At 46.2% G+C, this 14,790-nt stretch overlaps 1 pseudogene; it reads left to right on the top strand.

The window, feature by feature from the left end:
- The window catches only part of LOC467968 (rhophilin-2-like), a 50,772-nt pseudogene extending 36,697 nt beyond the window's left edge, over positions 1-14,075 (top strand).
- The last annotated feature ends 715 nt before the right edge of the window (positions 14,076-14,790 follow it).

The following is a 14,790-nucleotide window of genomic DNA, read 5'->3' as shown; positions in this document are numbered from 1 at the left end:
CTAATAATTACATTGATGATTTTAATATACATTTTAAATTTTAATAAATATTAATAAAATTTTAATATTTTAATATACAAACTTTGGGAGGGTACAAACATTCAGACCATAGCATATTTTATTTTATGCACTTATTTTTATTTATTTGTTTTTTGAGACAGAGTCTCACTCTGTTGCCCAGGCTGGAGTGCAGTGGTGCGATCTCAGCTCAGTGCAGCCTCCACCTCCCAGGTTCAAGTGATTCTCCAGCTTCAGCCTCCCGAGTAGTCGAGATTACAGGCCTTTGCCACTACGCTCAGCTAATTTTGTATTTTTAGTAGAGACAGGGTTTCACCATGTTGGCCAGGCTGATCTTGAACTCCTGGGCTCCAGTGATCCCCTCACCTCGGCCTCCCAAAGTGCTGGGATTATAGGCCTGAGCCACTGTGCCCGGCCCCATAGCATATTTTAAAAGTAGTTTTTAGGTATTGTCTATTTAAAATTTTTAAAAATATTTTTTAATTTTTTTTAGAGATGTGGTCTCACTGTGTCACCTAGGCTGGATTACAGTGGCATGATCATAGGTCACTGCATCCTGAACCTTCTGGGCTCAAGTGATCCTCCTGCCTTAGCTACCCTAGTAGATGGGACTACAGGCACACACCACCACGTCCAACTAATTTTTATTTCTTGTAGAGATGGGGTCTTGCTATGTTGCCTAGGCTGGTCTCAAACCCTGGGTTCCAACCATCCTCCTGCCTAGGTATCCCAGAGTGCTGGGATTACAGGTATGAGCCACTATGCCTGACCTGAGATTTTTTTTCCTTTTTTTTTTTTTTTTTTTTTAGACAGGGTCTAACTCTGTTTTCACCCAGGCTGGAGTGCAGTGGCACAATCAGTTCACTGCAGCCTCGAACTGCTGGGCTCAAGAAGTCCTCCTGCCTCAGCAGCCTGAGTAGATGGAACCATAGGCATGCACCACCATGCCTGGCTAATTCTTTTATGTTTTTAGTAGAGACTGGTTCCCGCTATGTTGCCCAGGCTGGTCTCAAACCCCTGGCCTCAAGCAATCCTTCTGCCTTGGTCACACAAAGTGCTTAGGATTACAGGCAAGACATGTCTGGTCTTAAATTGTTTATATTAGAGATTTTATTTAAGATAATTTTGGCTGGGTGCGGTGGCTCACGCCTTTAATCCCAGCAGTTTGGGAGGCTGAGGCAGGTGGATCACCTGAGGTCAGGAGTTTGAGACCAGCCTGGCCAACATGGTGAAACCCCATCTCTGCTAAAAATACAAAAATTAGCCAGGCGTGATGGTTCGCACCTGTAATTCCAGCTACTCAGGAGAATTGCTTGAACCCGGGAGGCAGAGGCTGCAGTGAGCCGAGATTACACCACCACACTCTAGCCTGGGCGATAGAGCAAGACAATGTCTCAAAAAAAAAAAAAAGAAAAAGATAATTAATACAATGTCTAAAAGATAATTTTATTGTAAATATATTGGGTATGTTTGAGAAGATGGCTTTCCAGGTTCTCACATGACTGCTGTAGCGTGTATGCCCCCAGATGTGTCATTTGTCCCTGAACAAGGCCAAGTGAGATCTTCAAGGACAGCAGGCAAAATTCCCTTTAGCTTTCAAGTGTCTGATCCAGCCTTCAAATCCTACACCTAATGATGCTCTCTTCCAAAGGGCCCCTTATCTGTGTTTTTGGCTAACAAGCAGTGGACGCCTCCTCGAAGCATCCACTTCACTGCAGAAGAAGGGGACTTGGGGTTCACCTTAAGAGGGAATGCCCCCGTTGAGGTTCACTTCCTGGATCCTTACTGCTCTGCCTCGGTAAGCACATGCTTTTCTTGGTTGGCAGCAAACACAGATATCTGGGTGATTGAATTTAGGGCGGGTTCACCCATGTCAAAGGCCTGACTTGATGTGAAAGGCCTCATGGGTGCTACAGTCCCTAAAAGAAAAGGATTAATTTTTACTGTCTTTTTTTTGTTTTTAGTTTTTTTTAGACGTTGGGAGGTGGAGGCTGCAGTGAGTCATGATCGTGCAGTGGCACGATCTCAGGGCTCAGTGCAGCTTCTGCTTCCTGGGTTCTAGTGATTCTCCTGTCTCAGCTTCCTGAGTAGCTGGGATTACGGGCACGTGCCACCACACTCAGCTAATTTTAGTTTTAGTTTTTGTTTTTTGAGACACATTTTTGCTCTGTCGCCCAGGCTGGAGTGCAGTGGCGCGATCTTGGTTCACTGCAACCTCCACCTCCTGGGTTCAAGTAATTCTTCTGCCTCCGCCTGCTGAGTAGCTGGGATTACAGGTGTGTGCCACCATGCCCGGCTAATTTTTTGTGTGTTTTTAGTAGAGACGGGGTTTCACCGTGTTAGCCAGGATGGTCTTGATCTCCTGATCTTGTGATCTGCCCACCTCGGCCTCCCAAAGTGCTGGGATTACAAGTGTGAGCTACCTGGCCTGGCCTAATTTTTGTATTTTTAGGAGAAACGGGGTTTTGCCATGTTGGCCAGGCTGGTCTCGAACTCCTGGCCTCAAATATTCTGTCTGCCTTGGCCTCCCAGAGTGCTAGGATTATAGGCGTGAGCCACTGTGCCTGGCCAATTTTGACTTTTTTTTTTTTAATTGCACCCAGGCTGGAGGGCAGTGGCACGATCTCGGCTTACTGCAATGTCTGCCTCCCGGGTTCAAGCAATTCTCCTGCCTCAGCCTCCCAGGTAGCTAGGACTACAGGTGCCCACCACCACACCTGGCTGATTATTGTATTTTTAGTAGAGATGGGTTTCACCGTGTTGTTCAGGCTGGTCTTGAACTACTGACCTCAAGTGATCTACCCGTCTCAGCCACCCAACGTGAATTTTTGCTTTCTTGATGTGAACTTACGCAAATACCTATTTTGTTAATGGGGACTGATTCAAGGATTTGAGTGAACAAAACGTTGACTTATTTTCAACAATACTTTTTCAGGTGGCAGGAGCCCGGGAAGGAGATTATATTGTCTCCATTCAGCTTGTGGATTGTAAGTGGCTGACGGTGAGTGAGGTTATGAAGCTGCTGAAGAGCTTTGGCGAGGACAAGATCGAGATGCAAGCCGTGAGCCTCCTGGACTCCACATCATCCGTGGTGAGCACTGACACCTCCCTGGGCAGTCAGTAGTGGTGTGGAGTGAAATCTACATGAGTTCAGCCCCAGGGGTGTTTACCAGACCCTCTGTCTCCTGCCTGTGTAACATGGTACAAATGACTGGACTCCCAGGCTTGTAATCACTGTAATGTGCTCACCTTGGGTCAAAGAGAAAATTGGCAAACTTTTTCTTTTTAAAGACAGGGTCTTGCCCTATTGCCCAGGCTGGTTTGCAGTGGTATGATCATGGCTTACTGCAGCCTCTATCTCCTCGGTTTAAGTGATCCTCCCACTTCAGCCACACAAGCAGCTAGAATTATAGGCACCCACTACCACCCCTGGCTCATTCTTTATTTATTTATTTATTCATTTTTTATTTTATTTTATTTTTTGAGACGGAGTCTCGCACTGTCGCCCAGGCTGGAGTGCAGCTGTGCAATCTTGGCTCACTGCAAGCTCTGCCTCCCAGGTTCACGCGATTCTTCTGCCTCAGCCTCCCAAGTAGCTGGGACTACAGGTGCCTGCCAACGCGCCTGGCTAATTTTTTGTATTTTTAGTAGAGATGGGGTCTCACCGTGTTAGCCAGGATGGTCTCGATCTCCTGACCTCGTGATCCACCCACCTCGGCCTCCCAGAGTGCCGGGATTACAGGTGTGAGCCACCATGCCCAGCCCATTCTTTATTTTTTGTAGAGACAGGTTCTCGCTGTGTTGCCAAGACTGGTCTTGAACTCCTGGGCTCAAGCCATCCTCTGACCTTGGCCTCCCAAAGTGCTGGGATTATAGGTGTGAGCCACTGCACCCTGCTAGCAAACTTTTAAAAATATCCTGTGGATAAAATATCAACTGATCTATTTTTCTGATCAAATTGTTTAATTACAAAAGTAATACATACTCATAGTGAAAAAAACAAAAAACAAAAAAAAATTCGAATGGTACAGAAGAGCTTAAGACGACCTGTGAAAGTTAAGACAATCCCTCTGTATGCCCTAGAGGCAGTGTCAGCCATGTTCTGGGAGATTTGGGAAGCATTTGAGTCTCTCAAGTTCACCTACACAGTTACCACCTTTAATTTTCCCCACATGAGGCCGGGCACGGTGCTCATGTTTGTAATCTGAGTACTTTTGGAGGCTGAGGTGTGTGGATTGCTTGAAGTCAGGAGTTCAAGACCAGCCTGACCAACAAGGCAAACCCCGTCTCTACTGAAAATATAAAAATTAGCTGGGCATGGTGGTGCACGCCTGTAACCCCAGCTACTCAGGAGGCTGAGGCAGGAGAATAGTTTGGGAGGTGGAGGTTGCAGTGAGTGGAGATTGCGCCATTGCACTCCAGTCTGGGCAACAGAGTGAGACTCTGTCTGCAAAAAAACCCTAAAATTTTCCCCAAGTGCTAGGGTTCATGCCACACTTAATGACGTTCTCCTCTGCACTTTGCCACACTTAATGACGTACCCTCGACCTTCCCTCTGTAACAACACTCATTTATTCATTCAACAAATATCGATTGAGGATCAATTGGGTGCCAGACACTCTCTTAGGTGTCAGAGCTCCAGTTTACATTACACAGGTAAGGTCCCTGCCCCTCCCCCACGAAGCTGGCACTAAGTCAGTAAATAAATGATCAGGATTTTGATAAGTGTTGTAAAGGAAAAAAGACCTGTAATGGGGTGGAATGACTGGAGAGGAGGCGAGGCTCTATCTAGGCAGGGCCGGAACAGACATGAGAGTGACCAGGAGGTTCGAGCCAGTTGCAGAGAGACAAGAAAGGCCTTCTGGGCAGGGGCACCTACAGGTACAGGGCCCCTGCAGCAGAATAAGCTTCTCCTACCAGAGAGGCAAAAGGAAGGCCTTTTGGCAAGAGCACCAGGACAAGGAAGGGAGCCGTGGGAAGTGAGGTAGGAAGGAGGCCTTGGCGGCAGTGGTGGGAGCTTGGAAGCCACTGGGCATTTTCAGAAGGGGAACGGCGTGGTGTGATGTTTGTTTTAGAAGGGCGTCTGCTGCCGGAGACTGGCCATGGCAGTTGTCCAGGCTGGTGACGTTAGTGGCTGAGGTGATGGGGGTGGCTGTAGAGTTGGAGAGACATGAGTGTCCCTGGGACATAGTTTGGAGGTAGAGCTGATGGGGGATTTGTGGATGATTTGTGTAAAGGAGACAGTGAACAGGGAGGTGAGGCCTCAGTTTTTGGCTTGATCAATCTCATGGGTAGTGGTTATTTTTCTACCTTTAATTTTGTTTTTCTCTTGTGTTTTTTTGTTTTTTGTTTTGTTTTGTTTTGTTTTGTTTTTGAGACAGGGTCTCACTCTGTTGCTTGGCTGGAATGCAGTGGTGCAATCATAGCTCACTATAGCCTTGACTTCCTGGGCTGAGGCAATCCTTTTGCCTCAGCCTCCCGAGTAGCTGGAACTACAGGTGTGTACCACTATGCCTGGCTAATTTGTTTATTTACCTATTGTAATTTTTTTTTTTGGTAGAGATGGGGCCTTGATATATTGCCAAGGTTGGCCTCAAACTCCTGGCCTTAAGCGATCCTTCACCTCTGCCTCCCAAAGTGTTGGGATTACAGGCATTAGCCACCATGCCCGGCCTGGTTATTTTTCATAATGATGGGTAATGGGTGTGAGGGAGGTGAAGGAGAGAGAAATCAAGAGTCGTGTTTTGAATGTTTCAGATGCTATTAGCAGTCAGACATAAGCATAAAGGAGGAGACTGGATGTGAAGTCTTCAGTTCGAGGAAGAAATCAGAGCTAGAAATAAATATTTGAGAATCATTGCACACGGATGATATTTGAGGCTGTGAGACAAAACGCAGCTCCCTGCAAGGGGGCTAGGGCTGAGGGCTAAACATTTAGAGGTCAGTTGGAAGAGAAGCAAGTGCAAAGAAAATGCAGGAGAGTTCAGAGATGTCGGAGGAAAGGAGCTTCTCAAATTAAGAGGAGAAAGCTCTGCAGGAGAGAGTGATGGGTTGCATTGAATGTAGTTGAGAGGTGGAGAATGAGGTTGGCTTAGCTGTGCCTATTGTATTTGGCAGCAGGATGAAAAGACACTTTGGTGGAGAGGTGGCAACAGAAGTCAGTTGAGAGAGGGCCAGAGAGCCAATGGATTTGGAGTCCGTGGATATGAAATGCTCAGCATAGGCAAATCCAGAGACAGAAAGTAGATGGTGCTGGGGCTGGGCAATGGGAGTGGGGAGGGACTGCTGAAGGGTCATAAGGTAGAAGGTTTCTTTTTGGGGGGATGGAAATATTCTGAAATTAGGTAGTAGTGATGGTCACCTAACTTTGTGAATATACTAAAAAATCACTGATGTTTTGGCATACTGGCTCACACCTGTAATTCCAGCACTTTGAGAGGCTGAGGCAGTATGTTCGCTTGAGCCCAGGAGTTCGAGACCAGCCTGGGCAACATGGCGAGACCGTGTCTCTACAAAAAATAAAAAAAATTAGCATGGCATGGTGGCATACACCTGTAGTCCCAGCTGCTTGGGGGGCTGAGGCCGGAGGATCACTTGAGCCCAGGGAGGTTGGGGCTGCAGGGAGCTATGATTGTACCACTGCACTCCAGCCTGGGTGTCAGAGCAAGACCCTGTCCCAAAAATAATAAATAAAAGCCACAGAAGGGTATTAAAATGGTGAATTTTATGCATGTATGTGAATTATATCTCAAAAAAATTTTTTTTTTTTTGAGACGGAGTCTTGCACTATCGCCCAGGCTGGAGTGCAGTGGCGTGATCTTGGCTCACTGCAACCTCTGCCTCCAGGATTCAAGTGAATCTCCTGCCTCAGCTTCCCGAGTGGCTGGGATTATAGGCGGGCACCGCTATGCCTGGCTAATTTTTGTATTTTTAGTGGAGACAGGGTTTCGCCATATTGGTCAGGTTGGTCTCAAACTCCTGACCTCGTGATCCATCCACCTCGGCCTCCCGAAGTACTGGGATTATAGGCATGAGCCACCGCACCTGATATACTTCAAATTTTAAAAGAAGATAAAGTCAAGGGACGCAGAGCATCTTGGGAGAAGGGATCATAAGAAATTATATTTTTAGGGACAAAATGCATGGAGTTTATGGACAAGTGATTAAGGTCCGCAGCAGAAACAGAAAAGAAGTTTGTCCAAAAGGAGGTTAGAGAAAAGAGCCAAGCCACATACTGAAGGTTGGAGTAGGGACCCCATCAGCAGAGGCCTGAGTTTATGGGGCATGCCCTGCCGCCTGTGAGAGGTGCAAAGGCTTGACTTTCAAGTCTGTGACATCTTTACACCAGGCCAAGGAAGGGGCTGCTGTAGTAGCTGAAAGCAAGGGTTCTGCACTGAGACAGTCTAGATGTGTATCCTGGCTTTCCACCACCGTTGTGTGGCCTTCAGCAAGTCAGTGAATAGCTGTGAGCCTCAGGATAAACTGAGTTTACATAAAGCCCTTCCAAGAGGGCCAAACATGAGCTACATTTCAATTCACAATAGGTATTATAATGATGATAACCATGATCATGATGTTTATTCTTTTCACCCAGCAGGATGTCTTTAATTTTTTTAAAAATAATGTTTTTAGGCCGGGCGCGGTGGCTCACGCCTGTAATCCCAGCACTTTGGGAGGCTGAGACGGGTGGATCACGAGGTCAGGAGATCGAAACCATCCTGGCTAACACGGTGAAACCCCATCTCTACTAAAAATACAAAAAATTAGCTGGGCGTGGTGGCAGGTGCCTGTAGTCCCAGCTCCTTGGGAGGCTGAGGCAGGAGAATGGCGTGAAACCAGGAGGCGGAGCTTGCAGTGAGCTGAGATCGCGCCACTGCACTCCAGCCTGAGCGACAGAGCGAGACTCCGTCTCAAAAAAAAAATGTTTTTAGGCTGGGCACAGTGGTTCACTCCTATAATCCTAGCACTTTGGGAGGCCGAGGCAGGCGGATCACTTGAAGCCAGGAGTTCGAGACCATCCTGGCCAACATGGCAAAACCCTGTCTCTACTAAAAATACAATAATTAGCGGGATGTGGTGGTGCATACCTGCAATCCCAGCTACGTGGGAGGCTGAGGCATAAGAATCGCTTGAGCCTGGGAGGCAGAGGTTGCAGTGAGCCGAGATCGTGCCACTGTACTCCAGCTGGGGCGACAGAGTAAGACTCTGTCTAGAAAAAAAAAAGTTTGTTTTTTGTTTTGAGACAGGGTCTCGCTCTCATTGCCCTGGCACGATCTTGGCTCACTGTGGCCTTTACTCTTGGGCTTAAGTGATCCCCCCACCTCCGCTTCCTGAGTAGCTAGGACTACAGGCATGCAACACCATACTCAGCTAATTTTTCATATTTTTTGTAGAGATGGGGCTTCACCATGTTGCCCTAGCTGTTCTCTAACTTCTAAGCTCAAGCAATCCACCTACCTTGCCTCCCAAAGTGCTGGGATTACAGGCATGAGCCAGCATGCCTGGCCAAATAATTTCTTTTGTTGTTGTTTTTTGTTTTGTTTTGTTTGTTTTGAGACAGGGTCTCACTCAGTTGCCCAGGCTGGAGGGCAATAGTGCAATGATAGTTCACTACAGCCTCGAGTTCCAGGGCTCAAAAGATCCTCCCTTCTCATCATCTGAGGTCAGGAATTCTAGACCAGCCTGGTCAACATGGTGAAACCCTGGGTGTGGAGGTGGTGGGTGCCTGTAATCCCAGCTACTTGGGCAGCCAAGGCGGGAGAATTGCTTGAACCCAGGAGGCAGAGGTTGCAGTGAGCCGAGATCATGCCACTGCACTCCAGCCTGGGCAAGAGAGGGAGACTCCATCTCAAAAAAAAAAAAAAAAAGATCCTCCCAAGTAGCTGGGACTACAGGTGTGCACCACTATACCCAGCTAATTTTTAATTTTTTTTGTAGTGACAGTCTCATTTTGTTGCCCAGCCTGGTCCCAGACTCCTGGGCTTAAGCAATCTTCCTGCCTCCGCCTCCCAAAGTGTTAGGATTACAGGAATGAGCCAGTGCACCAGGCCAAAAGTAATTTCCTTTTGTCTTTTATTTAACTAATTTTGTAGTGATGGGGTCTAACTGAGTTATCCAAGCTGATCTTGAATTCCTAGCCTCAAGAGACCCTCTTGAATCAGCCTCCCGAATAGTTGGGATTACAGGTGTGAGACACTGTACCTGGCTCTTTTTTTTTTTTTTTTTGGAGATAGAGTCTTGCTCTTGTCATCCAGGCTGGAGTGCAGTGGTACAATCTTGGCTCACTGCAACCTCCGCTTCCCGGGTTCAAGCAATTCTCCTGCCTCAGCCTCCCGAGTAGCTGGGATTACAGGCACCCACCATGATGCCTGGCTAATTTTTGTATTTTTAGTAGAGATGGAGTTTCACCACATTGGCCAGGCTGATCTTGAATTCCTGGCTTCCGGTGATCAGCCTGCCTTGGCCTCCCTAAAGTGCTGGGATTACAGGAGTGAGCCACCATGCCCAGCCCCTGGCTTTTTAAAAGTAATTTTTAAAAAATAATTTATTTTTGTCTATTAATTTTTATGATAAGGATTTTAGATAATTACAGCCAAGCACTGTTTTTAGTGACTGAACCTTTCAAACAAAATCAAATAAAGAGAGCATTTATCCTAGCACTCTGGCTGAACCAATGACCTGCTGCCCTTGGCTACCCTCTTGACTACAGTGGGGATCCCTAGCTGAACAAATCTAAGCTTGGAATCAAGCTCTGGAATTAGGCCCTGACTGCCGTTCACAAGCTGTGTTACCTTCAGCACGTTCATACCCTCCCTGGGCCTCGGTTTTCTCATCCAGAGGATGGAAGAGTTAGGCCTACACAGTGGTTTTAAACTGTGCTCTATAAAGTCCTAAGAGTTCTAGAGGGATACCCCAGTGGATTTGAGTGAGGAGTGGGTGGCGGGGAAAGAAATAGTTAATGGAGCTGGGCACAGTGGCTCAAGCCTGTAATCCCAGCACTTTGGGAGGCTGAGGCAGGTGGATCACTTGAGGCCAGAAGTTGAAGACCAACCTGGCCAACATGGTGAAACCCTGACTCTACTAAAAATACAAAAATTATCTGGGCATGGTGGCATGTGCCTGTAATCCCAGCTACTTGGGAGGCTGAGGCAGGAAAATCACTTGAACCTGGAGGTGGAGGTTGCAGTGAGCCAAGATTGGGCCACTGCACTCCAGCCTGGTGACAGCAAGACTCTGTCTCAAAAAAAAAAAAAAAGGCTTTTCAAAGAAAGTAGTGGTACACATTGCAGGAGTGAGAGAGAGTGTATGTGGGTATGATACTGGGGTGGACCTGGAGGGGAATAGGGTCAAGAAAGGCTTTACTTTTTTTTTTTTTTGAGACAGAGTCTCACTCTTTCACCCAGGCTGGAATGCAGTGAGTGGCGCTATCTCAGCTCACTGCAAGCTTCACCTCCTGGTTCACACCATTCTCCTGCCTCAGCCTCCCGAGTAGCTGGGACTACAGGTTCCCGCCACCAAGCCCGGCTATTTTATTGTATTTTTAGTAGAGGCGGGTTTCACTGTGTTAGCCAGGATGGTCTCAATCTCGTGACCTTATGATCCGCCCACCTTGGCTTCCCAAAGTGCTGGGATTACAGGCGTGAGCCACTGCGCCCGGCCAAGAAAGGCTTTTCAAAGAATGTGATGGTACGCATTGCAGGAGTGTGTGTGTGTGTTTGTGTGTAGAGAGAGGGGTGTGTGTGTGTGTGTAGAGAGGGGTGCGTGTAGAGAGAGGGGTGTGTGTGTGTGTGTGTGTGTGTAGAGAGAGGGGTGTGTGTGTGTGTGGAGAGAGAGGGGTGTGTGTGTGTAGAGAGAGAGGAGTGTGTGTGTGTGTAGAGAGAGGGGTGTGTGTGTGTGTAGAGAGAGGGGTGTGTGTGTATGTGTGTGTGTGTGTGTAGAGATCTGGGAGGCAAGGGTGCCTGGAGGAGAGAGGGAATGGGATCCAGGCACACAGAAGGGCTTGGTCTTGGGGGACGGATGCCATGAAGTATACGGCAGGGATTTCAGGAGGGTGCGTGAGTGGCTTCAGGAGGAGAGTGAAGATAAGAAACAAGAATACAGGAGAAAAGGAAATGAAATTACTAGGGACACACAAGAGTGCCGGGAAATGGGTGCCTATTAGAGGTTTGGGGTCAGGTTAGAATTCCAAGGGAAGCCTTGGTGAGTGTCCTCCAGCAATGAACAACCTTTCAGATACAGGCCCTAGGGGAGGCAGAGGGTGGAGATGAGCGAGTTAGCATTGCTGGGGGCAGATGGAAGAGAACTGAGGGTATTTATAAGGCAGTGGTTTTGATACACAATGGACTTTGAGCAGCTGAGGGTTGGGAAATGCTTTCAGGCCTCACATCTGTCTCCAGGATTATTCGTTTTATTATTGTTTTAAATGACATTGTGTAAAACATGGTGGAGTTAGTGGTCAGTTTTCCAGAAAAGGAAGAGGCATCTCCATCCTTAGGGGCTCAAAGTACCCCCTACTTTATTGCTGCATAACTCAGATTCCTGAGGGTTTATTTTATTTATTTATTCATTATTTATTTATTTTTTGCGATAGAGTCTCACTCCATCGCCCAGGCTGGAGTGCAGTGATGTGATCTTGGCTCACTGCAACCTCTGCCTCCTGGGTTCAAGTGATTCTTCTGCCTCAGCTCCTGAGTAGCTGGGATTGCAGGTGTGCGCCACCACACCCGGCTAATTTTTGTATTTTTAGTAGAGATGGAGTTTCACCATGTTGGCCACCATGGTCTGGAACCCCTGGCCTCAAGTGATCCACCCACCTCAGCCTCCCAAAGTATTGGGATTACAGGTGTAAGACACTGTGCCCGGCCCCTCTTAGGGTTTATATTAGGAACAATGTCCTCAACTATTGCAGGGATATATTGTATGCCTAATTTTAGTGCCAGAACATAGTAGACCATCAATAAACATGTGGCGAACTAAACAATCTCAATGTTAGGCAAACCTTAGAAGCTGGCAATAGCCCATGTGGAAGTCTTCAGAAAGCAAGCTTCCTTAGATTTCCAGTTTGAATCCTACATGATTCTTGGAAAGTTAATAGTAGAGAGTGTTTAATTGTACAAAGTTTCAGCTGAGGAAGATGAAAAAGTTTTAGAGATGGATGGTGGCAGTGGAGCATAATGATGTGAATGTAGTTAATGCCACTGAACTCTACACTTGAAAATGATGAAAATGGCACTCCAGCCTGGGCGACAGAGCGAGACTCCGTCTTAAAAAAAAAAAAAAAGAAAAAGAAAAAAAAAAGAAAATCAGGTGTAGAATAGTGTAGTTTATTCCTTTTAAGAAAATGAATGGTAATATACTTATGTACATACAAAAATACCTGTACATGCACATCATCTCTAGAAGTATAACATGGAGGGCCTAGAAGCCCAGGTGACAGGGAGACCTATTGCTCACTGCATATTCTTTTTTTTTTTCCTTCCCTTCCCCTCTTCCCTTCCCTTCTCCTCTTCCCTTTCCTTTCCCCTCTTCCCTTCCCCCCTGCCCTTTTTTTTTTTTTTGAGACAGAGGTCTCACTCTGTTGCCCAGGCTGGAGTGCAGTGGCACAGTCACAGCTCACTATACCCTCAACCTCCTGGGCTCAAGCAATCCTCCCCTCTAAGCCTCCCAGGTAGCTGGGACTGTAGTCGTGAGCCACCGCACCCCACCCTGTACTTTCATATTCGTGACCGTTAGTAATTATTACTTTCTCAAATAGAAGAAGAACCTTAAAATGTGAGTTGTGGCTCCTAAGCTTAAATTGTTACTATTGAGTACATTCCTTAAAAATTATCCTTGTTGGGCTGGGCGCAGTGGCTCACGCTTGTAATTCTAGCACTTTGGGAGGCCGAGGCAGGTGGATCACGAGGTCAGGAGATCAAGACCATGGTGAAACCCCTCTCTACTAAAAATACAAAAAATTAGCCAGGTGTGGTGGTGGGCATCTGTAGTCCCAGCTACTCAGAGAGGCTGAGGCAGGAGAATGGCATTAACCCGGGAGGTGGAGCTTGCAGTGAGCCGAGATCGTGCCACTGCACTCCAGCCTGGGCGACAGAGTGAGACGCCGTCTTAAAAAAAAAAACAAAAACAAAAAACAAACAAACAAAAAATTATCCTTGTTGCACCTGGTGACACACACCTAGAGCCCCAGCTACTCAGGAGGCCAAGGCAGGAAGATCACTTGATCCCAGGAGTTCAAGACCAGTCTGGGCAACATAGCAAGACCCTGTCTCAAAAAAGAAAAACAATTTGTCCTTGTTTTAAGAACCTAATTCTATATAAGCATTGGTCACCTGAGTTTCCGAATTATGTCTGTTTAATTTATTTTTTGGAGACAGAGTCCTGCTCTGTCGCCCAGGTTGGAGTGCAGTGGTGCGATCTCAGCTCACTGCAACCTCCACCTCCTGGGTTCAAGTGATTCTCATGCCCAGCCTCGCAAGCAGCTGGGACTACAGACATCTACCACCACACCTGGTTAATTTTTGTATTTTAGTAGAGATGGGGTTTCACCATGTTGGCCAGGCTGGTCTTGGACTCCTGACCTCAAGTGATCCACCTTCCTCGGCCTCCCAAAGTGTTGGGATTACATGTGTGAGCCACTGTGCCTGGCCAAACTTCGTAGTTTGTATCATCTATCTTGATGATGCCTGATGCCCTTTTTCTTTCTTTTCTATGTGCAGCATAATAAGAGTGCCACATACTCCGTGGGAATGCAGAAAACGTACTCCATGATCTGCTTAGCCATTGATATGATGACAAAACTGATAAAACCCAGAAAATCTCCAAGAAGCTTTCCTTCCTGAGTTGGGGCACCAGAAAGAACAGACAGAAGTCAGCCAGCACCTTGTGCCTCCCATCAGTCGGGGCTGCACGGCCTCAGGTCAAGAAGAAGCTGCCCTCCCCTTTCAGCCTTCTCAACTCAGACAGTTCTTCATACTAATGTGAGGAAACAAACACGTTCAGGCCCCGAACATTTCCGGTGCTGACTCAGCCTTAAACATTTGTGCCATAATGGAAAATAACTATCTATTCTCAAATCCTGTTTTTCTCATAGTGTAAACTCACATTTGATGTGTTTTTATGAAGGAAAGTAACCAAGAAACCTCTAGGAATTAGTGAAAAAAGAACTTTTTTGAGGCCTGTTACTATATTGCTATAAGTTATTTATTATATAAAGTATTGTAAATAGAATAGTGTTGAAGATATGAAATACGGCTATTTTTAATGGTGACAATTATGACTTTTAGTCACTATTAAATTGGGGTTACCTATAATAGTACAATTTGTAGTTGTTTCCAGGTTTGGCTAATAATCATTCCTTAACCTAGAATTCAGATGATCCTGGAATTAAGGCAGGTCAGAGGACTATAATGATAGAATTAAATTGGTGTCACTAAAAACTGTCCCAAAGTGCTGCTTCCTAATAGGAATTCATTAACCTAAAACAAGATGTTACTATTATATCGATATACTATGAATGCTATTTCTAGAAAAAGTCTAGTGCCAAATTTGTCTTATTAAATAAAAACAATGTAGGAGCAGCTTTTCTTCTAGTTTGATGTCATTTAAGAATTGCTAACTCAGTGGCAGTGTTAGATGAAGATGCTGTCTACAAGGTAGATAATATACTGTTTGATACTCAAAACATTTTTCATTTTGTTTAAAGTAGAAGTTACATAATTCTATATTTTAAGTCTTGGGTAAAAAAGTAGTTTTACATTTTATAAAGTAAAGATG

The sequence above is a fragment of the Pan troglodytes genome, chromosome 18 (assembly GCF_028858775.2).
Source record: "Pan troglodytes isolate AG18354 chromosome 18, NHGRI_mPanTro3-v2.0_pri, whole genome shotgun sequence".
NCBI classification, from domain to species: domain Eukaryota; kingdom Metazoa; phylum Chordata; class Mammalia; order Primates; family Hominidae; genus Pan; species Pan troglodytes.
Note: the sequence above shows the minus strand (reverse complement) of the source record. Positions and strands in the feature narration are given on the sequence as shown.